The sequence below is a fragment of the Crocuta crocuta genome, unplaced genomic scaffold (genome assembly GCF_008692635.1).
Source record: "Crocuta crocuta isolate KB4526 unplaced genomic scaffold, BGI_CrCroc_1.0 scaffold435, whole genome shotgun sequence".
Lineage (NCBI taxonomy): Eukaryota > Metazoa > Chordata > Mammalia > Carnivora > Hyaenidae > Crocuta > Crocuta crocuta.
Genome location: NW_027530980.1, coordinates 997,404 through 1,005,475, shown reverse-complemented (window position 1 = coordinate 1,005,475; position 8,072 = coordinate 997,404). Strand labels below are relative to the sequence as shown.

Sequence of the window (8,072 nt, the reverse complement as noted above, 5' to 3'; positions counted from 1 at the left end):
GGGACTTACCAAACTGTCTATACCATCCTTTAAACATGTTTGACAGCTGTTTGTTTTATGCATGATAATTCAATAATGCATATTAATGATAATAGTAGTTTTAAATAAATATTTTAATAATCAAAGATTTTTTTCTGATATATACATATAAAAATGAGTAACTTTTTGGTCACTTTGTGATGGAAAGGTATTTTTTTACAAACTATAACTCTAAACCATATAAAATTTATAGACATCTCCATAACAATATATTCCTTGATTTTCACCATGTGCTTATACATCCCCAGTCACATTCCTAAAGCCATTATGATTTAAGAATATTTATATGAATCTTCAAAAACTTTCATGCATCTGCCAACACATTTAATCTTTTCAAAACTGGAATCTAATTGTATATACTTGAAACGTGATACCATGACTTAATAATACAACTTGGGGAAATTGTCACATAAGCCCTGTGGGGTCATCTGTGAATAGACTACAAATTAGCTAACTAGTTCCTCACTGATGAATTTAAATCATTAAGATGCTAATAGCAGGGGAAACTTGTCTAAAATCATAAAACTTCTAAGAGAAAACATAGAAAAGACACCTCACTGGCAGTAACCTTGGCAAAGATACTTTTTGGGTATGATACCAAAATCACAAGCAACAAAGTCAAAAATAAATAAGTAGGACTACATCAAACTAAAAAGTTTCGGCACAGGCTCGGTCTCCATCATGAATGACACCTAACCATCCAGATCAGTAAGTTCATGAACAACTGACTACTTCCGCAAAAACAGATGGTCATTGATGTTCTTCACCCCAGAAAAGCAACAGTACCTAAGACTAAGAAATTCAGGAAAAACTAGCCAAAATGTACAAGACCACACACCAGATGTCATCTTTATATGTGGATTTAGAACTCATTTTGGTGGTGGTAAGACAACTGGCTTTGGTATAATTTATGATTCCTGGAACTATGCAAAGAAAAACAAATACAAACAAAGACTTGCAAGGCATGGCCTGTATGAGAAGAAAAAGATGTCAGGAAAACAGCAAAAGGAATGCAAGAACAGATGAAGAAAGCCAAGAGAACTGCAAAAGCCCATGTTGGTGCTGACAAAAAGGAGTAAAGATTCTGCAGTGACTATTTGTGGTGCTTGTGCAGATTTTTCAGGAGAGGATTAATAAGCTAAAACCTTTAAAAAATAAAAAAATAAAATAAAATACAAAGCTGCATAGCAAAAGAAACAATCAGAAAACCAAACAAAGGCAGCCAACTTATACAATGAAAGAAAGTATTTGCAAACTATATATTTTTTTAAAATATTTTCAATGTTTATTTATTTATGAGAGAGAGAGAATGAGACAGAGTGCAAACAGGAGAGGGGTAGGGAGTGAGGGAGACACAGAATCTGAAGCAGGCTCCAGGCTCTGAGCTGTCAGGTCAGAGCTTGGTATGGGGCTCAAACCCATGAGTGATGAGATCATGACCTGAGCTGAAGTTGGAAGCTTAACCCCGACTGAGCCACCCAGGTGTCCCACAAACTATGTATCTAACAAGATGATAATATCCAATATATATGAAGAACTAATACAACTCAATAACAAACGAACAAACAAACAAACAAAAAAATCTGATTTAAAAATGGGGGACGTTTTTCAAAAAAGACATGCAAATGGCCAACAAGTACATGAAAAGATGTTCAACATCACTGATCATTGGGGAAGTGCAAATCAAAAACACAGTGAGGTATGACTTCACACCTGTTAAAATGGCTAACATCAAAAAGACAAGAGATAGGGGCGCCTGGGTGTCTCAGTCATATAAGCAACTGACTCTTGATTTCAGCTCTGGTCATGATCTCATGATCCTGAGATCAATCTCCACATCTGGCTCTATGCTGACAGCATGGAGCCTGCTTGGGATTCCCTCTCTCTGTCTCTCTCTACCCCTCTCCTCCTCCCTCTTTCTCTCCTAATAAAAATAAGTAAATATTAAAATTAAAAAATATATAAGAGATAAATTTTGGCAAGTATGTGGAGAAAAGGAAACCCTTATGCCCTGTTAGTGGGAACATAAATTGATACATCCTATGGAAAACAGTAGGAGGTTCCTCAAAAATTAAAAACAGAACCACAATAAGAACTAGCAATCTCTCCCATGCGCATTTATTTCAAGTAATGAAAACAGGATATTGAAAAGATATTTGCATGCCTATGTTTATTATAGCATCATTCACAATAGCCAAGATATCACAACAATGTACTTACCCACTAATGGATGAACAGATAAAAAGATGTGGTATATTACAAACAATGGAAGATTATTCAGACATGAGAAAGAATGATGGAAGGAATCCTTCCATCTGCAACAACAGGGACAGAACTTGAAGGCACTGTGCTGTGCAAGATAATGCAGAGAAAGACAATTAGTGTATGATATTTTTCCTTTGGGCATTTGTTAATTTTGTGTAAGGGGCTAATACTGTGAAGACTTAGGTAAAGTGTTAGACAGAAGAGCAATCTCCTAGAGCATATAAACTAGATAAGCTTTGGGTGGTCTCACAGAGCTAAAATGATAGATGATAAATAGGCAAGTAGGTAGGTAGTAGATAAACAGATAACAAGAATGTCCCATTTCTGGTGAGAAAAAGGAGATAAAGGGTCAGAGAAACCAATACTGCCAATTCCCCACAAATACATTTTCCAAATTCTGAGGCTGTTGGGGCAGAAGACTGAAAATCAAAACTCAAAAACTCTACTTGCTTTTCAAATGTTGAGAAGAACACACAAAAGTCACCTCAGTTATAAATCTTAAAGAGAAGGGACAAACTGGTATCAGAACTGTCAAAACACTAATCAGTTCACAGTCTGATTAGATTAAGGTGTTTATCTGCCACTCTACCTAGAAAAAAAAAAAAACAGAATAAACCATCTGCAGAAAATTATGTGAAATCAAGGGCCTCTTATGTTTTTTGAGTTTTACATAATACAATAAAAATCAGTAGGAATATGAAAAATCATGATTAAATACTTGAAAACCAAGCATTTAATCAGTAATAGGAAGAGTTTTAAAAATATGATTAACATGATTAAGAAAAAGAAAATAAATGAAAAATTGAAGATTTTAGTCAAAGAATAATATAAAAAAGAATAAAATGGATAGTCTTAAGACTAAAATGTATGCCTGAATTTGATAACCCAAATGATTGGTTTAGCAGCAGGTTATTCACGGGAAAAAGAAGCGAGTGATAAGCAGGGAGACAGTTAAGTAAAAATATCTAAACTAAGGGAAAGAAATAAAAATGGAAAATAGAGAACAGAGAATTAGTGGCATTTATTCAGCACAAAAGTCTAGCATACATGTAACTTGAATCTTAAAGGGAGAAATGAGAGATGAAGCAAAAGTAGTGTTTCAAGAAATAACTGTTTAAAAAAGTTATAAAACATGATGAAAAATTCCAAACCAAGATTTTAAGAGCCTTGCAACTCCATAGAGTATCCATTTTTTTACAATTTTATTTTATTTTATGAATAAGTTTTATTTACTTTTGAGACAGGGAGCTGTTTATTTACATTTCAGAGAGAGAGCTGGGGACAGACAGAGAGGAGGGGACAGAGGACCCAAAGAAGACTCCATGTTGACAGCAGTGAGCCCAATGTGGGACTCACACCCATGAACAACTAGAAAGTGACCTGAGCTGAAGCCAGATGTTCAACTGACTGAGCCATACAGATGCCCCTCCATTTTTTTTTTTAAAATGGAAAAAAATAAGGAGAGAGAGAGAGAGCAAGGAAAGAAAGGTGCACATATGCATACTACCTTAAAACTACTGAAAACAAAGAAAGTAGAAAGCCTGAAAGCAAAGAAAAAAAAGCATACATTACTTGCAAAAAAACAGTAGTAAGACTTACAACCAGCATTTCAGCAGGGGAGGAAAACCAGAAGATGTAAAAATGAACTACTGAAAGACATCAGAGAAAAATTGTTACAACAGAAATCTCTATCTAGTGACAGTGGTTATAAAAAATGAAGCTGAAATTAAAATACTTGAAAAATAAGTAAACCCTAAGGATTTGTCATCTATATTAGAAAGATTAGAGAGAGTTTTTCAGGCAAAAAGAAAGAACACACATGCAAAAGCACAGAAAGACAAGAGGCTGGATAAGCAATGAAAAGGTTACCAAAGATTCTATAAAGTTTTGTATTTCTCTTATGATGACATGTGCCTCACCTTTATGGTACTTACTTATCTAAATGTCCATCTGGCCCACAGAATTATAACTTCTATTAACACAGAGGCTGTCTATGGTTTGTTTCTTTTTATAATTTATGGAAACATTTGGCAATCTTTGTTTATAATTTAGATGTTAATGTTCTTTATCACAGTTTCCTCATTATTGTCGTGGTATGGCAAACATAGTTAAAGCCAACAAATACCCAGGTATATTTGTCAGCCTCTTATAGAATAAGACTGAGATTATGTGACTAGTGATGATCAACGAACTACGGGCCTAATGATATGCTTCAACTTTTGGTCAGAAGCTTTTAATAGTTTATTTGTCCCCTCTATGCCTCTTCCCCAGCTAAAAACCTGAAGGGTTCCAGATGGCATAGATTCAAGATGAATGAGCACTGTACACCTCGCCTCAGAACTGCCTTGGCTAAGAAATAAATCTTCAGTATGTTATACTGCTAAGATTTGGAATTTGATAATAACAACAGCATGACCTACCTTAAACTGATAAAAAATGTATGTATGATCTCTGTCTCTTTCTCTGTCTGAAACTTCACTTCAAAGTTGTAAATAATGGCACATAAAACACCTTCTGAACATGAGCATGTTTTCTTCAAATCAGCAAAATATATTACTCTTACATTCTATAAATTTTGAAGTAACAATATCTATTTGCACCCTGAGTAGTCATTAGTAATCATCCCAAAATTTTGATACATAGGTCTGGTCTTAAGGTTTATTGTGTGCTAACACATCTTCAACTGCAATCTTGTTATATTATGGTAAACAGAAAAATTTCTATTATACAATGTTGAAAGTTTTTACCCAACAACAGGACAAAGGTAATCTATTTTTTGTGAGTTGTCTAGGAGATGATATTTTAGTCATATTATTAACTATGTAAACAATTATGTAATTTATACAATATAAAATGAAGTATAAATAGAGGCTACATTCCAACTCTACATGATAGTTTTAAAAGTATGCCTATAAAGTAATGACACTATTTTACATATTGCAGTGGAAGCAGAGTTAATGAGTATTAATTGCCTATCCATCTATTTATGGATGGATATTTACTTAATACATTAAGTACTATTTACTTTATACATATCTGATTATACATATGCTAATTTTTATTATTCAGTAAAATATATATTCAGTAAAATATGAGGCATAATTACAACTTATTTGAAGCCACAGAGAGAAGTTCTAACAAGTACAGAAGTAGTAAATATATACTGAGTACCACAAATGTCTATTCCTGAAACAATCAGCTCCATAGCCCTCATTATTCTGTAAAAGGGGAGAGGGTAAACTGTGATAAAACAGTATCATTGTAAACTGTTACGAAGCATGCAAACGCTGCATGGTCATCACTGCTAGATAGTTCAAAGGACATTTATTTAGAATTCTTTATATACCCAATGATATCCTAAATATTTTCCCAGATACTGAAGGAATAATATGAAGGAAAAAATATATATGTAGTTTTTATAATAAAAAGATAATCATGATTGCAAGATACAGGAAACTATTAAACAGCTTTTGTTTTAATTTGGATTAAAGTAATGCATGGTTACAAAACATAAGCTTATTGAAGTAAAAGTAAAAGTAAAAGGGTTTCCACCCATGACTAATACTACACTCCGGGCCCTTGAAGAAACACTGTTGACAATTTAGTACAATTCTCTTGGACCTTTTACAGAGACAAAGTTAAGTTAGAAGATACTACACTAAATACTATACATTATCTTTTCACTTACACTATACCATGAACACTCTTTTTTTATTTCAGAATACACATATCTATTTCATGTTTGAAAAACACTGTGTATTTTCCATAGTCTGGGATTATTATGATTAAGGATTCCTCAGATGATGGACATTTAAAAAGTCCTCAGTTTCCCTCTCTTGAAAATACTGCAGGGAGATATGTACAGTTATATTTATTTATTTGTCTACTTGTGTATTTCTGAAAAGTGTTTTGAGATCAAAATAATGTTTAAGTTTTGATATACACTGACAAAACATCTATCAAAAAGACTCAACAGTATATAAGTCATTTCCAGGATCTTAAAATACTCTTTTGATCAATCTATGGGATCAATTTCTAGAAGAAATTAGAACCACAGTATATTACTTACCTTTGCTATCTTTAATGGTTTGGTATCTTGTAGGAAAAGTCTTCACTTTTATTTTCAAAATATTATTTTGCCTATCAAGCTTTATAATAAGCTTATCATGCTTATCATGCCCATAAAATTTTCTCAGTGGTACACCACTTCCAAACCAATTGATTACTCTGACAAACAAAAAAATTCATTTTGAACTTAGAGTAGGTATGTTCTCCATGTAAAGTGGATAAGCATGATAATGAAAGTCAACATGATGAGAACGGAGGAGAAGAAAAATAGAAAACAATGGGTGTCTGATGACATCACTGAGCAGCTGAAGTCAGAAACCATTTACTGTCATAATTCTCTTTACATGAAAAAACCATCCCTTGCCCTAATAATTGAGGTTTTTAAAATTTGAAATAAAATATATTCTTAATTGATAAACACATTATAAAAAATCTCTCTCTGAAGTGGTGAAATGTGAACTAACAACCAGTATAAAGGAACAGAAAAAATATGCAAATATCAGCAGAGGGCAAATACAAGTATTGTACTCTTAAGTCGGAATGAACCAAGTGTCTTTAGTGCTTTTAGATCAGCAAGAAGTTCTTTGGGGGTGAGAAGAAGTAACTGAGGAGCTATGTAGGAGGGACGGAACAGGCAACAACCAAATCATGTAGCCATTTCATGTAGATTTTAATCAGTTAAAAACTGGAGGGTTTTGAGCAGATACAAAACTGATCAGATTTTCATTTTTACAATTTTATTGTGCTTCTCTTGTAAATACAGAAACAGAAACAGAAGTTCAATTTACAAGACTTTAGATAATGGCACCTAGGCCTGAGTATCTGTTAAGGTTGTAAGAAGTGATGGGAGTTCAAAATATATTCTTCAATAGGACAAGATGAGGAACTGGATTAGAAGTTGTGACCACAAGAGGGGCTGGTTGCACTAAGATTCTAAAATGTTGGCTTCAAGATTCTAAAGAAATAATGAGAAAAACTTGGAAATATTTTTAGGAGGTAAGGATGAAATAAAGTAATGTGACATCTGCAAAAACATAAAGAAGTTTGATATGTCTATTTGACACTCAAGTGGCAATAATGAGTAGACTGTCAGATATGTTAGTCTGGAATTCAGGAAAGGCCTAAAGCCATGGGCTTTGCCTGTATCTCACAAGCAGTCATGTTGGATACAGACTAGAAGCAAGCACAGCCCAAGAGATAGCCATTATTTAGAGGTCAGGAAAAGACACAAGGAGAGGAAGAGGATTCATAAAGGAGAAGAAGAAAAAAATAACTATGTTACCACGTGAAAAAAAAATAAAAAGAAACACACAATGACCGCTTTAAATAAAATTTACTTATTAAGACACAGAGCAAAAACATAATAATAAAGTTCTCCAGTTATTCCTTACACATTGGAATATAGTGCAAATATTTCATTGTTTCCACTGGAAACAGCATATGGGATCTACTGCCTTTGAAAGCTATTCAACATCAAATTCCCAACCCTAGAGTTATAGTAGTATAAATCAAACATTTTCTTTCTTAAATTTAAATAATTTAAGCATTAAGAAAAAGAAGAATACAATAGCTAATTAGATAGCTATCATCTATGGAAATTAGAGGGTGGCAACAAAAATACTTGGAAAAAATATGCAAAACAAGCTTATAGATACCTCAAGTGTGTGTTTAAAAACATGACAATATATGAACTGTAATAT

At 33.2% G+C, this 8,072-nt stretch overlaps 1 pseudogene; it reads left to right on the top strand.

The window, feature by feature from the left end:
• The first annotated feature begins 731 nt into the window (after positions 1 to 731).
• LOC144236528 (small ribosomal subunit protein eS24 pseudogene) lies at positions 732 to 1,118 on the top strand (annotated as a pseudogene).
• The last annotated feature ends 6,954 nt before the right edge of the window (positions 1,119 to 8,072 follow it).